Here is a 22,575-nt window from a genome sequence, read left to right on the forward strand (position 1 = left end):
CAAATGTCTGATGTAAAACTTGGGTCCTCAAATGAAACCAGTTTGTGAATCACTGAAGTATACACATTTAGTATTGTTTAGTTATTTATTTCCTCACTGCCATTTCATTGTTATTCATCAAACATCAAAGAAAATCTGACTTTCAGCTGAGTTTCTGAAGACCATCACTGACAGATAACTGTACAAGGATCCATGAATTTCAGAGACTTCCTTTTGTCACTTTGAGACAATCCAACTAATCGATCTTAAAAAGGTCTGAGAACGAGTGGATTCTGTAACAGCTTCATAATGCAAAAGAACTGCCTACACAACAGAGTTAACTTGTCTTGACTTGATCTCTTGAGTTCATGCTCTACAGCTGCCTTCAAGTTTCAGTGTTTGTGTATTTTATATTTCAGCATTATTTCATGAATATTGCACTGAATTAAATGTATGTTTGTTGTGCTTTATGCAGTTTTAAGTAGTTATGTTTTTTTTATATATATTTCATCACAATTCAGAATATATTCTGGAACATAAAGCAAATCTAGTCTCTGAAAGCATTTAGCATTACAAGCCACACACATAGTTAAATTGAATTCAAGGATTGTTCATTATCAAACACCCAGTGAGGAAAACAAGTTTCCCTGAGCAATGAAATTCTTACTTTGCTATCCACAATGAATGTAAAGACAGTGCAAAACTATACACTCACACATATACACAAACTGTACACTATCCAAACTATACACACATACAATGTAAGGAACATAAGAATAAAACTATGCTGCAGTAGTAGGAATGTAGACTATGAAAATATAAGTATAGACTATGTATATTGTGTATAATAAAGACTATGTATATCTATGTATGCAAGGATAGAGTAGGAATATAGAATGTGAACAATATAAATATAGACTATGTATATGAGATCTATATACAGTATGGGAATGTACAGTAATAACTTATGTGCAAAAAAACAAAAGTGCAGTAATGTGCAGATTGAGTTCAACTACATGATAACAATAGCAGCAGTAACAGTAACAGATCTGCAAATTGAGATGAGGCTACATGAGTAATATTAACAAATATACAATGGTAGTAATAACAGCAATAACATTACAAATGTTCAATGAGATAAAACAATTTGAAACAATTGTTCTCTGAGATAGATAAGTCCATTAACTAGCTACCTGTTTAAGAGTCTTATAGCTGAGGGGAAGAAGGAGTTCCTTAATCTGAAATCCTGCAATTTACACTTCTATACCTCCGTCCTGAGGGTAGGAGTGTTAACAGTCTGTGTTGGGGTCTTTAATGATGGATGCAGCTCTTCTGTGGACTCTGTGGTGGTAAATGGCCTGATGATCTTCGCAGCAGTCTTCACCACTCTCTGCAGATATTTGTGGTCCCTCAATTTAGTGCTGCCATACCACACAGTGATGCAGCTGGTCAAGATACTCTCAACTACACCGCAGTAGAAGTGGTGGAGGATCTTAGGTGACATGCCAAACTTCCTCAGCCTCCTCAGGATGTACAGCCGCTGATGTGCCTTCTTAACCAGCTGGGTTTTGAGTGTTCAAGTGAAATCCTTGCTGATGTGAACCCCCAGGTATCTAAAGCTGCTTAACCTGTCCACTTTAAGCTCTCGGATAAGCGGTGTTTGGTGAGTTCTCCTCTTTTTCCTCAAGTGCACTATCATCTCCTTTGTCTTGTCTGTGTTGAGGGTGAGGTTCTTGTTGTCACACTATTTCAGAAGACTCCCTCCTGTAAGCTGCTTCATCCCCACCAGTGACCTGTTCTATCACTGCGGTGTCATCAGCGAACCTTAGTATAATGTTGTCCTTGTTGGAGGCAACACAGTCATGTGTGAACAGTGTGTAGAGGATGGGACTGAGAACACCGTCAGTGTTCTCAAACATTGGCACCCCACAAGGGTGCCAATGTTTATAATGACGGTGTAATGACGGTGTCTGAGGTCCTATTTCCAATCCTAACAGACTGTGGTCTGCCAGTCGGGAAGTCTAGGAGCCAGTCACAGAGTGTGGGGTGTAGTCCAAGTACAATCAGTTTTTGGGTGAGTTTGTGAGGGATGACCATACTGAAGGCGAAGCTATAATCAATAAAGAACATCCTGATGTAAATGTCCTTATCTTCCAGGTGAGAAAGGGAAATATGGAGGGCAGCAGTAATGGCGTCTAAGGTGAACCTATGCATACTGCAGTGGGTCCAGTGTGTCATACGGCATATTGCTCTGAATGTCAGCAACACTCTCTCAAACACTTCATATTGATCGGAGTGAGTGCTACTGACCTGTAGTCATTCATGCAGGTTAGGGGACTCTACAGTACTTGGGAAGGGGGACAATGTTTGTGGTCTTGAAGCAGGTGGAGAGGATGCTCTGACTGAGGAAGATGGAAGTGAGTATATCAGCCAGTTCCATAGCACAAACTCTGAGGGCCCATCCAGGGATGTTGTCTTGCCCTGCTGCTTTGCAGGGGTTGATTTTCCTCAGCTCTTTGGTACCGCAGCTGGTGAGATAGTAGGAGGTGGGGAGGGGGTGAGTGGTCTGAGTGTGTGTGCCTCCTCTCTGTGTTGATGCTGGAGGTCTCGAAGCAGGCGTAGAAGGTGTTGAGGTAATCCAGTAGGCTGTCTGTGGAGCTGATAGTAGTGCTCATGGTCGTCCTGTAGTCTGTGATGTGCGGCATGCCTTGCCACATCCACCCGGCATCAGCATTAGAGTAGAAACTGTCCAGCTTCTCTCTTTACTGTCTTTTCGCCGTTGTAATGGATTTTCCTAGTCCGTACTTACTTTCTCAGTTCTTACATAAAGTTAACACATTTAGACCTGGTGGTTGTTTTAATATATCCCTTTAACAGTTATTGTTTTCCTGTCTTGACAGGACTTGTTTCCACACCTTTGGCTTTTATCTTTTTTTCTTTTGGCGGGGACTTTAGATGGGAACCTGTCGAGATAGGTTCAGAAATGGGTAGGACTATCCACATTTTTGTTGTGGTAAAAATGGATGTGGTCTTTAGTAAATTCTATGGGTCTGGCTTCCTGTCTTATCTGTGTCCAGCTATTTTTAGCTGTACAAAAAATTTTGTTTTACTGCTTGATATTGAAAATTGGTGCATCTTTTATGCATTTAAATTTAAATGTCATTTAAATGTCAATTACAAACACTCTGGTTTTCTCCATGTTGTTATTCTCCTTGTTATTTACAATGGTTAATGATCAGGAAGTCTCCCCCATAGGATTATTTCCGAAAAAGGTTGATAGGCAACTGTGGTTTGTACTGAAGGTCATACCTAACCCCACCTGTAATCAACTATGTTTTACATCACAGTTAAGTAGTCCTTTTTACAGCTCCCTTTCTGTATGACAGAATTTCATTAACCACCACAGGTTAATAACTTACATACAGCAGCATAATATTATTGTTTTTGATATTTGATGTGAACTGCATTCAAACCGAGATCTTTACTGTCATACATTTTAAACCCATTTGGCCTGTTTTTTCTTTCGAGGTAACCGTAATTTAAAATGTTGTTCTTGTTCACTTTACTCTTTAACAGACAACACATTCTTTACTAAATGCTGATAAACAGGTTTCATTTCATATTGCACCACACCTTCTAACAAATCATGCATTATGTCACCTGCATAATTCTCAGAGATTTTGAAGGACTGCAATGTATTAAGCAAACTTTTTTTTTTACCCCAAAAGCTGAGGTCTCTGGATTTTCAAGTAAGGCATTACAATGAATTGCATGTAAATCATTTGAACGAAGAATCAAATTTGGGTCATCTTCAGTGAACACCGTCTGAAAGTCACTTTTCACAGTGAGACAAAATCTACAACAGTATGATGCACTGAACGACTCTACAAATCCAAATAGTCCATGAAGAGCCAAATTGTCCCCTTTTACCTGAACAACTGTGCCCCTCAGGTAAGTCAGCAATATTTATACTGTGGGATTGATTACTTGATTGTGGTCCACCTGTGATGATTAGGCTAAGTATCTGACGCGCTCCTCCCGAATCTTCATTGATAATTACATTTATGAGGTCATTAATGGGAGGTTAAAGTATAGCATCAAATCCATCAAATTGTTCAAGTCTTCGGAATGAAACAAGGAAACAACAAGGATGTTCATCAAAAACAGAGTTACATTTTGGGGGAGGATTCCTCAAAATAAAATAAATGCAACCAAGTTTGTGAATGCCCTTTTTAGATCATAATGGATTAGCAGCTCAAGGCATCATAGTACAGCTGAAGCTGCAGTGCATGTTTCTCATGTGAAAAAAGACTATGGACTATAAAAGATGTATTCTCCATCACAAATGTCTTAATAAATATCCTCATGGAAATGACTTGCTTGTTGAAAAACTTTAACTACTTCCTTATTTTCAAACATGGATGGAAGCGTTTTTAGAACTGGAACATAAACAAACTTGTTCATAACTGGGACTTGGTTGTAGATTTCTGTTGTTCTGTCTTCGACAAATCATAATGCACACCAAGAACACACTCAAAATGGTGAAGGGATTATCCATGTCATCAATTGGAGCTTCAACCTTCTGACTAATCTCTTCACTACATGATGTTCTCGTAACATTCTCGTTTTTCAGAGTTAAGCCCTGCTGAATAGTGTTGTGAAGTTGAAGGTGTTGGGTCAGATTCAGTAACATTCAGTTCAAAAGTTCTTTCACAATTACCACTGGATTCACCCTCATTCACACTCACATTGTGGACAGGAGCCAAGAACGTGTCCCGGCAACAGCGAATGGTTCTAGGTTGTGGCATGGGGACATAACGTCTCCGTTCCCTCTGTCGGTCACTACGAGTTATGTCGACCGACAAATGGGGTCCTATGGAAAACGCCATAACCTGAACCTCGTCACAACCCTGAGGCGCTGCAATTGTTGACAAGCCTTGGCGTGCCACAAAAGCTACACTTAAGGTCGTAACCTTCCCAAAGCCCCAGCGCAAATTCACTGACCTTGGTACCAAAGGGGCCAAAGGCTGAGTACATCGCTGCTGGAGAAGGCCATGCTGCTGTTCCGCCCACATAAAGTAAATGGAAGGGATTTCAACCTTCAGAGAAAGATTGCTTCAAATCTTCCCTATTTGTTCTTTCAGCTGGCAAGACAATGGGGAAGCGAGACTTTAGGAAAAGGTCGCTACGGAGACCACATCCTACCCGTAGGGAGGTGACATGTGGATATACCGCTATGGACTGGCCCAGAGGGCAGTACTACATATGGAAAGGGTCTCTGAGGCAGGTCCTACCTTGGAGTAGGGATGGAACGGCTGCCAGAAGAGACTGACAGAGCGATCTGTCAAGGGAAGACACGGGTTTGCCAAGAAGGAAACCTTACCGTGGAGAAATACACATATGGGATTACCCGTAGGGAACACCTAGCCCAGTACAGGGGCTGACCGGCTCCGGGCATGCTAACGCCAGTACTGGGCCTGGCGACAGACTGCTCCGCCAAGTCTGACGCCGAGGGTGCTGGAGGATGCTCGACCAGGGTACGCCAACCGGGGAACTCTACTGGGAGAAGAAGGCGCTCACATCCCCGTGTTAGGGGGAATGGCGCAGCAAGCGAGACACCCAGCCAGCCCTTCCCGCCAATTACCTGTTACCCAACACACGGGAGGAAACTGGTTCTACACGGAGGTTGTAAAACCTCGCAAAGGTGTTAGGTGTCGCCCAGCCCGCAGCTCGACAAATGTCTGCCAGAGAGGCGCCGTGCGCCAACGCATAGGAGGAGGCCACACTCCGTGTGGAGTGGGCCCTCACCCCCAGGGGGCACGGCTCGCCTTGGGAATGGTAAGCCAAGGCGATGGCGTCCACTATCCAGTGGGCCAACCTCTGCTTAGAGACAGCCTTCCCCTTCTGCTGACCTCCAAAGCAGACCAGGAGCTGCTCAGAGCTTCTGAAGCTCTGGGTGCGGTCCACGTATATGTGAAGCGCTCTTACGGGACACAGCAACGACAAGGCTGGATCTGCCTCCTCCAGGGGCAGCGCTTGCAGGTTCACCACCTGGTCTCGGAAGGGAGTGGTGGGAACCTTGGGCACGTATCCAGGCCGGGGTCTCAGGACAACGTGAGAGTAGGCCGGCCCGAACACAAGGCACTCTTCACTTACCGAAAATGCTTGGAGGTCCCCGACCCTCTTGATGGAAGTGAGCGCGATCAGGAGCGCTGTCTTGAGAGACAGGAACTTCAGCTCGACCGAATCCAGCGGCTCAAAGGGACCCCTCTGAAGTCCCGCCAGGACAATAGAGAGGTCCCAGGAGGGAATCAAGGGTGTCCTAGGAGGATGTAACCTTCTGGCACCCCACAGGAACCTAACGATCAGGTCATGCCTCCCCAGGGACCGGCCGTCCACTGCATCGTGATGTGCTGCAATGGCAGCCACATACACCTTCAGGGTGGAGGGTGACAGCCCACGCTCCAGCCTACCTTGCAGGAAAGAAAGCACGACTCTGACCGGGCATCTCCGGGGGTCTTCTCGGTGAGAAGAACACCAATTCGTGAACAGACTCCACTTCAGAGCATAGGCCTGCCTCGTAGAAGGGGCTCTAGCCTGAGTGATAGTGTCTACAACCGCTGGGGGCAGATCACTTAGGTCTGCCGCGTCCCGTCTAGAAGCCACACATGGAGGTTCCAGAGATCTGGACGCGGGTGCCAAATGGTGCCAAGCCCCTGAGAGAGAAGGTCTCTCCTCAGGGGGATGCGCCAGGGAGGGGCTGTCACGAGGAGCATGAGTTCCGAAAACCAGGTCCGGGTGGGCCAGTAAGGCGCAACCAACAGGACCTGTTCCTCGTCCTCCCTGACCTTGCACAGTGTAAATTAGTCCATGGTAGGCAGAGTTTACACTGAATAGTGACATTTTGCCATGTCTTTAACATTTTTTTTTTAATGATGTCTGAACATCTGAACATCCAGTGATTAAAAGCTGCGTTCCCCTCCATATTCTAATTATCTTGCTGATTTCTTCTGAGCGTGATTCTGACACAGTAATCATGTAATCCATAAAAAAGTAACTGTAGTCTGATTACAAGTATTTTAAAAAGTAGTTTACTCTTATTACAAGTACTTGAGGTTTGGAATCTGATTACGTAATCCAGATTACATGTAATCCGTTTCTACCCAGCTCTGCTCCCTGATGAAGATGTTTTATAGATCTCTAAAATAAATATAATAGATCAAGTTGTATTATATTTATATTATTTTGTATAGTGACACTTGTTCTGTTCCCTTTGAAATAGACATCAAGAGGGAAACGTTCTTGTTGTTGTCTCATTGCTGCTTTACTGTACTTGTGTGTATATTTGCTGTATGACAACATGATCATTCATGCATGTGTGTGCAGATCATGTCATATTTGTTGCAGATTGACTAGTTGCATGAAGACTTGTTTTATCACAAACTGCTCTGTCTGTGATTGTGAGATACTGCTCGCTTTTACAGTTTGTTTAGGGCTCTATGAAATCCGTTTTATTTTTTTTTCCTAAATTCCATTTTATTTTATTTTATTTTTAAATCTGTTTTTTTTTTTCGTTTTTATTTGATTTATTAATGTTATTTCTTTACTCCTTATTAATAGTTACATTTAAGTTTATTAATCAAAAATATAAAATTTATAAAAATATAATAAAATATTAATTCTCACCATATTTTTTATTGTTACCAGAGTCTGTGTTTTAGCATGTCTAATTATTTGAATTGAAGTTGCATAAAACAACTTAATTTTTTTTTATTTTTTTTTAGTAGTAGTAAAGTAGTCTTGTGATGATATTCACATGACTCTGTAACCAACAGCGGCAAGGATAAGAGTTGAAGGGATGAATGAATGTCTTGTTTTGGTTTTCTAGAGTGGTTGTTTGCTGTTCTTGAAATTTTGGAATTTCAGGCAAAATGTCAGTTTGAGAGCTAAGGGTCTTACTTTCAAATCTGTTACTCAGTTTAATAATGTGACAAATTGTCTGTCTGAATTTTGTTAATCTCAGAAAGATTTACTTTTTTCAGTTTTGTGATTCACTGGTTCATGAGACCAGTATTGTTGGATATATGTGAGGGATGCAATGTTGCATGCAGATATTCAAATGCAGAATGTAAAAGTGAAATCAAATCAAAAGTGTTTTGGAAAATGGAAGGATTAAGAAACTAAGATGGTGATCATATTCAGCCTACTTCATGTTAACAATTTTTTTGCAGCTCATTGTAATATTAATCACTTTCAGCATGAGATCTGATTTTAGTAGTGTTACTGTCACTTTAGTATTATTAGCAATCTTGGTCAAATGTCTGATGTAAAACTTGGGTCCTCAAATGAAACCAGTTTGTGAATCACTGAAGTATACACATTTAGTATTGTTTAGTTATTTATTTCCTCACTGCCATTTCATTGTTATTCATCAAACATCAAAGAAAATCTGACTTTCAGCTGAGTTTCTGAAGACCATCACTGACAGATAACTGTACAAGGATCCATGAATTTCAGAGACTTCCTTTTGTCACTTTGAGACAATCCAACTAATCGATCTTAAAAAGGTCTGGGAATGAGTGGATTCAGTAACAGCTTCATAATGCAAAAGAACTGCCTACACAACAGAGTTAACTTGTCTTGACTTGATCTCTTGAGTTCATGCTCTACAGCTGCCTTCAAGTTTCAGTGTTTGTGTATTTTATATTTCTGCATTATTAGTTATGTTTTTTTATATATATTTCATCACAATTCAGAATATATTCTGGAACATAAAGCAAATCTAGTCTCTGAAAGCATTTAGCATTACAATCCACACACATAGTTAAATTGAATTCAAGGATTGTTCATTATCAAACACCCAGTGAGGAAAACAAGTTTCCCTGAGCAATGAAATTCTTACTTTGCTATCCACAATGAATGTAAAGACAGTGCAAAACTATACACTCACACATATACACAAACTGTACACTATCCAAACTATACACACATACAATGTAAGAAACATAAGAATAAAACTATGCTGCAGTAGTAGGAATGTAGACTATGAAAATATAAGTATAGACTATGTATATTGTGTATAATAAAGACTATGTATATCTATGTATGCAAGGATAGAGTAGGAATATAGAATGTGAACAATATAAATATAGACTATGTATATGAGATCTATATACAGTATGGGAATGTACAGTAATAACTTATGTGCAAAAAAACAAAAGTGCAGTAATGTGCAGATTGAGTTCAACTACATGATAACAATAGCAGCAGTAACAGTAACAGATCTGCAAATTGAGATGAGGCTACATGAGTAATATTAACAAATATACAATGGTAGTAATAACAGCAATAACATTACAAATGTTCAATGAGATAAAACAATTTGAAACAATTGTTCTCTGAGATAGATAAGTCCATTAACTAGCTACCTGTTTAAGAGTCTTATAGCTGAGGGGAAGAAGGAGTTCCTTAATCTGAAATCCTGCAATTTACACTTCTATACCTCCGTCCTGAGGGTAGGAGTGTTAACAGTCTGTGTTGGGGTCTTTAATGATGGATGCAGCTCTTCTGTGGACTCTGTGGTGGTAAATGGCCTGATGATCTTCGCAGCAGTCTTCACCACTCTCTGCAGATATTTGTGGTCCCTCAATTTAGTGCTGCCATACCACACAGTGATGCAGCTGGTCAAGATACTCTCAACTACACCGCAGTAGAAGTGGTGGAGGATCTTAGGTGACATGCCAAACTTCCTCAGCCTCCTCAGGAAGTACAGCCGCTGATGTGCCTTCTTAATTAACCAGCTGGGTTTTGAGTGTTCAAGTGAGATCCTTGCTGATGTGAACCCCCAGGTATCTAAAGCTGCTTAACCTGTCCACTTTAAGCTCTCGGATAAGCGGTGTTTGGTGAGTTCTCCTCTTTTTCCTCAAGTGCACTATCATCTCCTTTGTCTTGTCTGTGTTGAGGGTGAGGTTCTTGTTGTCACACTATTTCAGAAGACTCCCTCCTGTAAGCTGCTTCATCCCCACCAGTGACCTGTTCTATCACTGCGGTGTCATCAGCGAACCTTAGTATAATGTTGTCCTTGTTGGAGGCAACACAGTCATGTGTGAACAGTGTGTAGAGGATGGGACTGAGAACACCGTCAGTGTTCTCAAACATTGGCACCCCACAAGGGTGCCAATGTTTATAATGACGGTGTAATGACGGTGTCTGAGGTCCTATTTCCAATCCTAACAGACTGTGGTCTGCCAGTCGGGAAGTCTAGGAGCCAGTCACAGAGTGTGGGGTGTAGTCCAAGTACAATCAGTTTTTGGGTGAGTTTGTGAGGGATGACCATACTGAAGGCGAAGCTATAATCAATAAAGAACATCCTGATGTAAATGTCCTTATCTTCCAGGTGAGAAAGGGAAATATGGAGGGCAGCAGTAATGGCGTCTAAGGTGAACCTATGCATACTGCAGTGGGTCCAGTGTGTCATACGGCATATTGCTCTGAATGTCAGCAACACTCTCTCAAACACTTCATATTGATCGGAGTGAGTGCTACTGACCTGTAGTCATTCATGCAGGTTAGGGGACTCTACAGTACTTGGGAAGGGGGACAATGTTTGTGGTCTTGAAGCAGGTGGAGAGGATGCTCTGACTGAGGAAGATGGAAGTGAGTATATCAGCCAGTTCCATAGCACAAACTCTGAGGGCCCATCCAGGGATGTTGTCTTGCCCTGCTGCTTTGCAGGGGTTGATTTTCCTCAGCTCTTTGGTACCGCAGCTGGTGAGATAGTAGGAGGTGGGGAGGGGGTGAGTGGTCTGAGTGTGTGTGCCTCCTCTCTGTGTTGATGCTGGAGGTCTCGAAGCAGGCGTAGAAGGTGTTGAGGTAATCCAGTAGGCTGTCTGTGGAGCTGATAGTAGTGCTCATGGTCGTCCTGTAGTCTGTGATGTGCGGCATGCCTTGCCACATCCACCCGGCATCAGCATTAGAGTAGAAACTGTCCAGCTTCTCTCTTTACTGTCTTTTCGCCGTTGTAATGGATTTTCCTAGTCCGTACTTACTTTCTCAGTTCTTACATAAAGTTAACACATTTAGACCTGGTGGTTGTTTTAATATATCCCTTTAACAGTTATTGTTTTCCTGTCTTGACAGGACTTGTTTCCACACCTTTGGCTTTTATCTTTTTTTCTTTTGGCGGGGACTTTAGATGGGAACCTGTCGAGATATGGGTAGAAATGGGTAGGACTATCCACATTTTTGTTGTGGTAAAAATGGATGTGGTCTTTAGTAAATTCTATGGGTCTGGCTTCCTGTCTTATCTGTGTCCAGCTATTTTTAGCTGTACAAAAAATTTTGTTTTACTGCTTGATATTGAAAATTGGTGCATCTTTTATGCATTTAAATTTAAATGTCATTTAAATGTCAATTACAAACACTCTGGTTTTCTCCATGTTGTTATTCTCCTTGTTATTTACAATGGTTAATGATCAGGAAGTCTCCCCCATAGGATTATTTCCGAAAAAGGTTGATAGGCAACTGTGGTTTGTACTGAAGGTCATACCTAACCCCACCTGTAATCAACTATGTTTTACATCACAGTTAAGTAGTCCTTTTTACAGCTCCCTTTCTGTATGACAGAATTTCATTAACCACCACAGGTTAATAACTTACATACAGCAGCATAATATTATTGTTTTTGATATTTGATGTGAACTGCATTCAAACCGAGATCTTTACTGTCATACATTTTAAACCCATTTGGCCTGTTTTTTCTTTCGAGGTAACCGTAATTTAAAATGTTGTTCTTGTTCACTTTACTCTTTAACAGACAACACATTCTTTACTAAATGCTGATAAACAGGTTTCATTTCATATTGCACCACACCTTCTAACAAATCATGCATTATGTCACCTGCATAATTCTCAGAGATTTTGAAGGACTGCAATGTATTAAGCAAACTTTTTTTTTTACCCCAAAAGCTGAGGTCTCTGGATTTTCAAGTAAGGCATTACAATGAATTGCATGTAAATCATTTGAACGAAGAATCAAATTTGGGTCATCTTCAGTGAACACCGTCTGAAAGTCACTTTTCACAGTGAGACAAAATCTACAACAGTATGATGCACTGAACGACTCTACAAATCCAAATAGTCCATGAAGAGCCAAATTGTCCCCTTTTACCTGAACAACTGTGCCCCTCAGGTAAGTCAGCAATATTTATACTGCGGGATTGATTACTTGATTGTGGTCCACCTGTGATGATTAGGCTAAGTATCTGACGCGCTCCTCCCGAATCTTCATTGATAATTACATTTATGAGGTCATTAATGGGAGGTTAAAGTATAGCATCAAATCCATCAAATTGTTCAAGTCTTCGGAATGAAACAAGGAAACAACAAGGATGTTCATCAAAAACAGAGTTACATTTTGGGGGAGGATTCCTCAAAATAAAATAAATGCAACCAAGTTTGTGAATGCCCTTTTTAGATCATAATGGATTAGCAGCTCAAGGCATCATAGTACAGCTGAAGCTGCAGTGCATGTTTCTCATGTGAAAAAAGACTATGGACTATAAAAGATGTATTCTCCATCACAAATGTCTTAATAAATATCCTCATGGAAATGACTTGCTTGTTGAAAAACTTTAACTACTTCCTTATTTTCAAACATGGATGGAAGCGTTTTTAGAACTGGAACATAAACAAACTTGTTCATAACTGGGACTTGGTTGTAGATTTCTGTTGTTCTGTCTTCGACAAATCATAATGCACACCAAGAACACACTCAAAATGGTGAAGGGATTATCCATGTCATCAATTGGAGCTTCAACCTTCTGACTAATCTCTTCACTACATGATGTTCTCGTAACATTCTCGTTTTTCAGAGTTAAGCCCTGCTGAATAGTGTTGTGAAGTTGAAGGTGTTGGGTCAGATTCAGTAACATTCAGTTCAAAAGTTCTTTCACAATTACCACTGGATTCACCCTCATTCACACTCACATTGTGGACAGGAGCCAAGAACGTGTCCCGGCAACAGCGAATGGTTCTAGGTTGTGGCATGGGGACATAACGTCTCCGTTCCCTCTGTCGGTCACTACGAGTTATGTCGACCGACAAATGGGGTCCTATGGAAAACGCCATAACCTGAACCTCGTCACAACCCTGAGGCGCTGCAATTGTTGACAAGCCTTGGCGTGCCACAAAAGCTACACTTAAGGTCGTAACCTTCCCAAAGCCCCAGCGCAAATTCACTGACCTTGGTACCAAAGGGGCCAAAGGCTGAGTACATCGCTGCTGGAGAAGGCCATGCTGCTGTTCCGCCCACATAAAGTAAATGGAAGGGATTTCAACCTTCAGAGAAAGATTGCTTCAAATCTTCCCTATTTGTTCTTTCAGCTGGCAAGACAATGGGGAAGCGAGACTTTAGGAAAAGGTCGCTACGGAGACCACATCCTACCCGTAGGGAGGTGACATGTGGATATACCGCTATGGACTGGCCCAGAGGGCAGTACTACATATGGAAAGGGTCTCTGAGGCAGGTCCTACCTTGGAGTAGGGATGGAACGGCTGCCAGAAGAGACTGACAGAGCGATCTGTCAAGGGAAGACACGGGTTTGCCAAGAAGGAAACCTTACCGTGGAGAAATACACATATGGGATTACCCGTAGTGAACACCTAGCCCAGTACAGGGGCTGACCGGCTCCGGGCATGCTAACGCCAGTACTGGGCCTGGCGACAGACTGCTCCGCCAAGTCTGACGCCGAGGGTGCTGGAGGATGCTCGACCAGGGTACGCCAACCGGGGAACTCTACTGGGAGAAGAAGGCGCTCACATCCCCGTGTTAGGGGGAATGGCTCAGCAAGCGAGACACCCAGCCAGCCCTTCCCGCCAATTACCTGTTACCCAACACACGGGAGGAAACTGGTTCTACACGGAGGTTGTAAAACCTCGCAAAGGTGTTAGGTGTCGCCCAGCCCGCAGCTCGACAAATGTCTGCCAGAGAGGCGCCGTGCGCCAACGCATAGGAGGAGGCCACACTCCGTGTGGAGTGGGCCCTCACCCCCAGGGGGCACGGCTCGCCTTGGGAATGGTAAGCCAAGGCGATGGCGTCCACTATCCAGTGGGCCAACCTCTGCTTAGAGACAGCCTTCCCCTTCTGCTGACCTCCAAAGCAGACCAGGAGCTGCTCAGAGCTTCTGAAGCTCTGGGTGCGGTCCACGTATATGCGAAGCGCTCTTACGGGACACAGCAACGACAAGGCTGGATCTGCCTCCTCCAGGGGAAGCGCTTGCAGGTTCACCACCTGGTCTCGGAAGGGAGTGGTGGGAACCTTGGGCACGTATCCAGGCCGGGGTCTCAGGACAACGTGAGAGTAGGCCGGCCCGAACACAAGGCACTCTTCACTTACCGAAAATGCTTGGAGGTCCCCGACCCTCTTGATGGAAGTGAGCGCGATCAGGAGCGCTGTCTTGAGAGACAGGAACTTCAGCTCGACCGAATCCAGCGGCTCAAAGGGACCCCTCTGAAGTCCCGCCAGGACAATAGAGAGGTCCCAGGAGGGAATCAAGGGTGTCCTAGGAGGATGTAACCTTCTGGCACCCCACAGGAACCTAACGATCAGGTCATGCCTCCCCAGAGACCGGCCGTCCACTGCATCGTGATGTGCTGCAATGGCAGCCACATACACCTTCAGGGTGGAGGGTGACAGCCCACGCTCCAGCCTACCTTGCAGGAAAGAAAGCACGACTCTGACCGGGCATCTCCGGGCGTCTTCTCGGTGAGAAGAACACCAATTCGTGAACAGACTCCACTTCAGAGCATAGGCCTGCCTCGTAGAAGGGGCTCTAGCCTGAGTGATAGTGTCTACAACCGCTGGGGGCAGATCACTTAGGTCTGCCGCGTCCCGTCTAGAAGCCACACATGGAGGTTCCAGAGATCTGGACGCGGGTGCCAAATGGTGCCAAGCCCCTGAGAGAGAAGGTCTCTCCTCAGGGGGATGCGCCAGGGAGGGGCTGTCACGAGGAGCATGAGTTCCGAAAACCAGGTCCGGGTGGGCCAGTAAGGCGCAACCAACAGGACCTGTTCCTCGTCCTCCCTGACCTTGCACAGTGTCTGTGCGAGCAGGCTCACTGGGGGAAACGCATACTTGCGTAAAGCCCGAGGCCAGCTGTGTGCCAGTGCATCTGTGCCCAGGGGGGCCTGGGACAGGGAATAGTACAGCTGGCAGTGGGAGGACTCGTGGGAAGCGAACAGGTCTACCTGGGCTTCCCCGAATCGACTCCAGATCAGCTGGACCGTCTGGGGATGGAGTTGCCATTCCCCGGGGAAAGTGAGCTGTCGTGAGAGCGCGTCGGCCGCACGATTGAGCTCCCCCGTGATGTGGACAGCGCGCAGCGACTTGAGCCACGTCTGACTCCAGAGGAGGAGATGACGGGCGAGTTGAGACATGCGACGTGATCGTAAACCTCCTTGTCGGTTGATGTACGAAACAGCCGCAGTGTTGTCCGTGCGGACCAACACGTGCTTGTCCAGCACTAGCGGACGAAACCGTCGCAAAGCTAGATGCACTGCCAGCAACTCCAGGCAGTTGATGTGCCAAAGCAGTCGAGGTCCTGTCCAGGACCCTGAAGCTGCCTGCCCGTTGCATGTCGCGCCCCAGCCCGAGTTTACCAAAGCCAATCTCTCCCGTGAACTGCCAAAATACAGACAGCATGTTACATGTCCCACCAGAGACAGTAATATATTGGATCACTGTTACACCACAATAAAGGATGCATTTCACTCTGTTCCACGAGCAGCTTTGGGACGTTCTGATCACTGTCTGGTTCATCTTATACCGTCCTACAAGCAAAAACTTAAATCTGCTAAACCTGTAGTAAGGACTGTGAAGAGATGGACCAGCGAAACAGAGCAGGATTTACAATCTTGTTTTGACCTCACTGATTGGAGTGTTTTTGAAGCTGCTACCACCGATCTGGACGAACTCACAGAGACAGTAACATCCTATATTAGTTTCTGTGAGGATATATGCATTCCTACCAGGACTTATTTAACATTCAACAATGATAAGCCATGGTTTACAGTAAAACTCAGACATCTTCGTCAGGCCAAAGAGGATGCCTTCAGAAATGGGGACAGGTTCTTGTACAATCAGGCCAGGAACACACTGAACAAAGAGATCAAAGCGGCTAAAAAGACCTATGCTAAAAAGTTGGAAGACCAGTTTACTTCCAACGACTCAACTTCAGTGTGGAGAGGTCTAAGAGCCATCACGAACTACAAGACACCATCCCCTTGCACTGAGGCTAATCAACGACTTGCTAACGACCTGAATGGGTTTTATTGCAGATTTGAAACCCCCATCACCCATTCTGACCATCTCCCTACACAACCATTAACACATCCTGCAATCCCACCCTCCACACCTCCTGCTCTTCAAATCTGTGAAGATGATGTGCGCCAGGTCTTCAAGAAGAACAAAAGAATAAAAGCACCAGGCCCAGATGGTGTTACACCAGCCTGTCTGAAAATCTGTGCTGACCAGCTGGCCCCCATCTTTTCACAGATTTTCAACAGATCCCTGGAGTTGTGTGAAGTGCCTTCCTGCTTCAAACGCTCCACCATCATCCCCATCCCAAAGAAACCCAAGATAGCAGAACTTAACGACTACAGACCTGTGGCTCTAACGTCTGTCGTCATGAAGTCGTTTGAAAAACTGTTTCTGGCTTATCTGAAGGACATCACTGGACCCTTACTGGACCCCCTCCAGTTTGCTTACTGAGCAAACAGGTCCGTGGATGATGCAATCAACATGGGATTGCACTTCATCCTGCAACATCTGGACAAAACAGGGACTTATGTGAGGATCCTATTTGTGGACTTTAGTTCGGCATTCAACACCATCATCCCAACAGCCCTTCAGACCAAACTGACCCAGCTCTCTGTTCCTAGCTCTATCTGTCAGTGGATCACCAGCTTTCTGACAGATAGGCAACAGTTAGTGAGATTGGGGAAATACACATCAAACAGCTGCTCCACCAACACTGGTGCCCCTCAGGGATGTGTTCTCTCCCCTCTGCTCTTCTCCCTGTACACCAACGACTGCACCTCTAAAGACCCCTCTGTCAAGCTCCTAAAGTTTGCAGACGACACTACAGTCATTGGCCTCATCCAGGACGGTGATGAATCTGCTTACAGACAAGAGGTTGAGCAGCTGGCTGTCTGGTGCAGTCTTAACAACCTGGAGCTGAACACGCTCAAAACAGTGGAGATGATCGTGGACTTTAGGAGAAACCCACCTGCACTTTCCCCACTCACCATCATGAACAGCACTGTGACTGCAGTGGAGTCATTCAGATTCCTGGGAACCACCATCTCTCAGGACCTGAAGTGGGACAATCACATTGACTCCATTGTTAAAAAGGCCCAGCAAAGGTTGTATTTCCTCCGCCAGCTGAGGAAGTTTAACCTGCCACAGGAGCTGCTAAAACAGTTCTACTCGGCCGTCATTGAGTCTGTCCTCTGTACTTCAATAACTGTCTGGTTTGGTTCAGCAACAAAAACAGACATCAGAAGACTACAGAGAACTGTTCGGACAGCTGAAAGGATTATTGGTGCTCCCCTGCCCACCCTTCAAGAACTGTATACATCCAGAGTGAGGAAAAGGGCTCAGAAAATCACTCTGGATCCCTCACATCCAAGTCACCCCATCTTTGAACTTTTGCTATCTGGCCGCAAACACCAGAACAGCAAGGCACAAGAACAGTTTCTTCCCCCATGCAATCTACCTCATGAACAGTTAAATGTTCTCTACTTATGCTTATAAATGTGCAATATCCTTATATTTATTTGTTAACCCTCCATCCTATAACATTCCTGCATCTCACTCAATCCTATGCCATTATCATTTATAGCACAATTGTTTATACAATTATTTATTTGCCAATTTGTAAATCTTTTTTTTTTTTTGTGTGTGTGTTGTTGTCTCTGTGTACTGGAAGCTTATGTCACTAAAACAAATTCCTTGTATGCGTAAGCATACTTGGCAATAAAGCTCTTTCTGATTCTGATTCTGATTCTGTTTCTTTTTTTTCCAGTTCACTTTGGCGGATGAAAGAAAATTAAAATCATTTAAGGTCTTTAACAACACATTTACATCATTTGATCCACTAATTATAACAATCACATCATCAGCATAAGCTGATAATTTAAAATTGTTGGTACAATTTGGTATACACAGTCCACACACAACAGTTCTTAATTTATTTAACAGAGGTTCTATGGCCAAAGTGTATAACATTCCTGACAGTGCACAGCCCTGTCTCACACCTCTATACACTCCAAAAGGAGAGCACAAGTCACCATTAATCTTTAAAACACTCTCAACGCCACAGTATAAGACTTTAACCATTGAAATAAAACTTGAGCTAAAACCAAAAGCTTCTAAAACACTCCATAAGTACATGTGCTCGACTCTATCAAAAGCTTTTTCTTGGTCAATTGATATCAGCCCAAAATCTAAATTAAAAATTCTTCCACAGTCTAAAATAGCTCTAATAAAGGAGACATTGTCAAAAATTTTCCTGCCTGGCACACAATAAGATTGATCTGGATGTATAATATATTCAAGAACTTTACCTACTCTAACCGCTAAGGTTTTGGAAAGTATTTTGTAATCATTACATAATAAACTTATTGGTCTCCAGTTTGATATTTCATTTAAATCTCCTTTTTTGGGGAGTATGGTTATAATCGCTCTACGGCAACTCCGTGGCAACTGCCCCTTTTTTAAACTCTCATTAAAAACGGTTAACAATTCTGGGCCAACCTCTGACCAAAAGGTTTTGTAAAATTCAATTGTGATACCATCTATACCAGGTGTTTTACCACTTTCCATTTTGCTAAGGGCATCTTTCAGTTCACTTAAACTCAGTGTTTTACTTACTTCCTTATCAACATCTTCCGTTATTTGTGGTAAGTTCTGAAAAACCCCAGAAATATTGTCTTTTACTTCTGAGATTTCATTCTTATACAAATCCTTACAAAATTTTACAGCTCTTGTTCTAATATCACAAGCATCAGTTAGTAAAACTCCGGTCTCGGACCACAAGGCATGAATCAATTTTTTCTGACCGTTCTTTTTTTCCAAATTGAAAAAAAACTTTGAAGGTGCATCCATTAATTCGGCACTTTGAAATCTAGATCTAATTAAAGCACCTTGTGTTGATAATCCTAGCATTTCACCCAATAATTTTTTTCTTTTCTTTAACTTGCTCCATAAAATTAACATCTTTTGTTGAATCTACTTGTTCTTGTAACTTCATTAAGTCTTCTTCTAACAAACTCACCGACCCTTTAATATCTCTTGTAGCGTTGAGAGTGTAATGTTGACACAATTGTTTAATCTGTAACTTCACAAAATCCCACCACTGCTGTAATGTCAAAAAAGAGGATTTTATAGCTTTAGCATTTATCCAGAACGCTTTAAAAGCTTATCTAAAAAGAGAGTCACATAGCAGGCTATTATTAAAATGCCAATAGGCACTTTTTGATTAGACACGATTTTTTGCCATAACACATTTGACCAAATTATGGTCAGAAAAACATACAGGAAATATTGAGCATTCTCTAAACATACTCGATTGGTGTTTGAAACCATAAAATCTGTCAAGCCTTGCCAATGACACCTGACCGTCATGAACATGAGCCCATGTATACTGTCTCTGAGTGTCATGAAAGTTTCTCCAAACATCAAAAATACTATGAGACATTATTAGTTGAGTTAACCTCTTTCTTGATTGCTTGTGTGGTTCAACATGATTCCTATCCAAAGCATTTTCAGTACAACTGAAGTCTCCTCCCAACAATAAAAAATCATCAGTATTACAATCATTTAAAACATTGTCTAATGTATTCAGTAAAATCATTATTTCCAATGCCACAGTTGGGGTATATACACATACAAAAACAAAAGAAACATTTTCAAATGAAGCTTTAACTTTCAACAGCCTTCCTTTAGTTACTTCTTCAACATTATAAAAGTGTGGAATAAAATGTTTTGAAAATAACACAGCAACTCCCCCACTTAGAGAGGTATAATGGCTAAAAATCACCAATCCATTATATTCTTTAACCCAATCTATGCCATTTAAAACGTCACTGTGAGTCTCTTGCAAAAACAACACATCAATCTTTTTACTTTTCATTAATTCAAAGATTTGAGCTCTCTTCTTGATGTCTCTTGCACCATTGACATTTAAGGATGCAAAATGTATTTCCCCCATCAAAAAAGAAAGAAGAGAGCAAAAGAGGCAAAAAAGCCAATAAGAATTTTCCAAACTGCCCATTCTAGCTATTTTCACTTGACTCACTTAACTGGTTTAACTTTGTCACAATTTTTTTCAGCCGATAAACCTCTTGATCAGTGAAACAGCTTTCACTTCTAAAAAGCTTAACTTTTTCAGTAAACTGCATTATATCAGGAAAATATTCGTCTATTTTCACCTTCCTCAGATTTTTGGTCACTTTTAAGAAAGTCCTTATGTCATCAACAGTGTACGTTTGGCTGGGGAAGCCACTTTGAGGCAGACTAGCACTAAAACTACACTCTGAGATATCACTTTCACTGTCAGTGTCAGTCTGACTCACACTGACGTTATCCGCTTTTTTTGCTTGTTTATCAGTATGACAAGTTATCAGTTTTCTTTTTTGGGGAGTTTTAAAAAAACACCCTTCATCCCCTAACACGGGGACATCGATTAATGGATTTACCAGTTCAATTGCCATATCCTTATTTTCGCCATTACTGCTTTCCGACTCGTCAGATTCACATTCAATTTCTTTTTCAACAGAGGAGTTTTTGATTGTTTCAGCTCCGTCTGTAATTAATCCGTTTTTAACAACATTGCTACTTTCTAAACTCTCAGGACTGTTATGTGTATTTTGTAAAACAGCAACTGGTGCTTTGCTCAGACCCGGCATTTCAGCGTCACTCCGTGGCGCCTCGTTAAAAACTCCAAACTCCCTGCACCTGGAGCAGCCATGCTCCCAGTACACCGACTGGGAGCGGAAAACCCTCCCTTAAACAATCACCTCCTTTGACTATCTTTACCACAAAACACAATTTACACTGACACAGTTAAAGAAGATAGGTAAAGGTAGAAAAAGAAGTTTTCAAACACTCGTACCTCACACCGCAATCAAACGCTCCACATCCACGCTCCACGCCCACACCCACTCTACGCATGCGCACGAGAGAAAGAGAGAGAGAGAGAGAGAGAGAGAGATGGGCTGTAAAGCTAATACAAAATGTTATCTAATTAATTACATGATGTGGTGAAACCAGTGCCGATTCACTCCCCTACGGCTAAACAGATTTCCGCTTCGCCAAAATCAAAGGGACGCATGTCTTATATTTTAGAGTAGACAGTGCAATTTGGGAAATAAATTAATTAAATCTGTATTTTGATGTGTAATCATTAATATTTTCTTAAGTAACTATGATTTAATTACACATTTTTTTCAAGTAACTGTAACTAATTAGTTACATTTATTTTGTAATTAAATTATGTAACGCTATTACATGTAACTAGTTACTCCTCAACACTGGATACATGTAGAATTTTAAACTTATATGTAATTGGGGTGGGGTGGGGGTCGATACAGAATAGTATCAAAATCGGCGTGATGAACCTGTTTCCCTTAAAGAAATCATTGATTTTATTAATCTTCTTAAAATCATCAAATCTCCAGGGAATTACTACTGCAGATTAATGCAGTAAGCATTCTGAGAACTTTTCTTATTGAAAACTGGGGTCCAATTTGTTTACTTAACACTGATTACAAGATTCTAGCTCAAATATTTGCCCAAAGATTACAGAAAGTGATGAGCTATTTAATTGATGAATCTAAATCTGGATTTATAAAAAAAATAGGCATATTTCTAATAATATCAGATACATTTTAGACATCCTTGACTAATCTGATTTTATTTGAGAGGAATTGTTTTTTTGTTTTTTTTGGACTACAAGGCATTTGACAACGTGGAGCATGCTTTTATTGATTTTCTTGATTTTTTTTTTTTTATAATGCCTTTAGGACACTTTATGCTAATAGTAATTGCTCATTGAAATTTAGTTTTGGTATGTCACCCAGATTTAATCTTCAGGGGCCATCAGGCAAGGATGCCCTATATCACCCTATCTCCTTGCAACCCAGATTTTCTCACACTATATTAATAAAAGTACCTTGAAAGGGATTCTAATTGCAGAAAGAGAAGAAAAACTGGGGACACTGCTCTTTTTTAAGAGATGCCTCTTGGGTCCCTATTGCAATCAGTATAGTTGAAAGTTTTTCTAGAGCTCCGTGTCTTGTCTAAATGTGAACTACTTTAAAGATTGTAACCTTTCTACAATTAATGATATTCCCATTAAAGATAAGATCTCTTATTTAGGTATCTCCATTTGTAAAAATCTAAATGATAGATGTGTATTTAATTTTTCCCCAATTATTGAGAAAACACAAAGAAAATTAAATTTATGACTGTAGGAGAGACTTATCTCTGAGGGGAAGAAAATGGCACACAGTACATTATATCAAGAAATCTGTTGT

The 22,575-nt window shown here is 42.2% G+C and overlaps 1 protein-coding gene across 3 annotated transcripts in view; it reads left to right on the top strand.

Annotated features, from left to right (window-relative positions):
* LOC127986953 (CD48 antigen) overlaps nucleotides 1-22,575 on the top strand; it is a 104,746-nt gene that overhangs the window by 53,095 nt on the left and 29,076 nt on the right. Inside the window, exon 7 of one of the 3 annotated variants that reach the window (XR_008161000.1) lies at nucleotides 254-449. The exons of the other annotated variants lie outside the window; for them this stretch is intronic. The gene's annotated coding sequence lies outside the window, so the exon portion shown is untranslated. Of the gene's footprint in view, nucleotides 1-253; nucleotides 450-22,575 lie in introns of those variants that run through there. 3 annotated transcript variants of the gene reach the window in all.

This window comes from Carassius gibelio, chromosome B22 (assembly GCF_023724105.1).
Source record: "Carassius gibelio isolate Cgi1373 ecotype wild population from Czech Republic chromosome B22, carGib1.2-hapl.c, whole genome shotgun sequence".
In the NCBI taxonomy this organism is placed as follows: Eukaryota; Metazoa; Chordata; class Actinopteri; order Cypriniformes; family Cyprinidae; genus Carassius; species Carassius gibelio.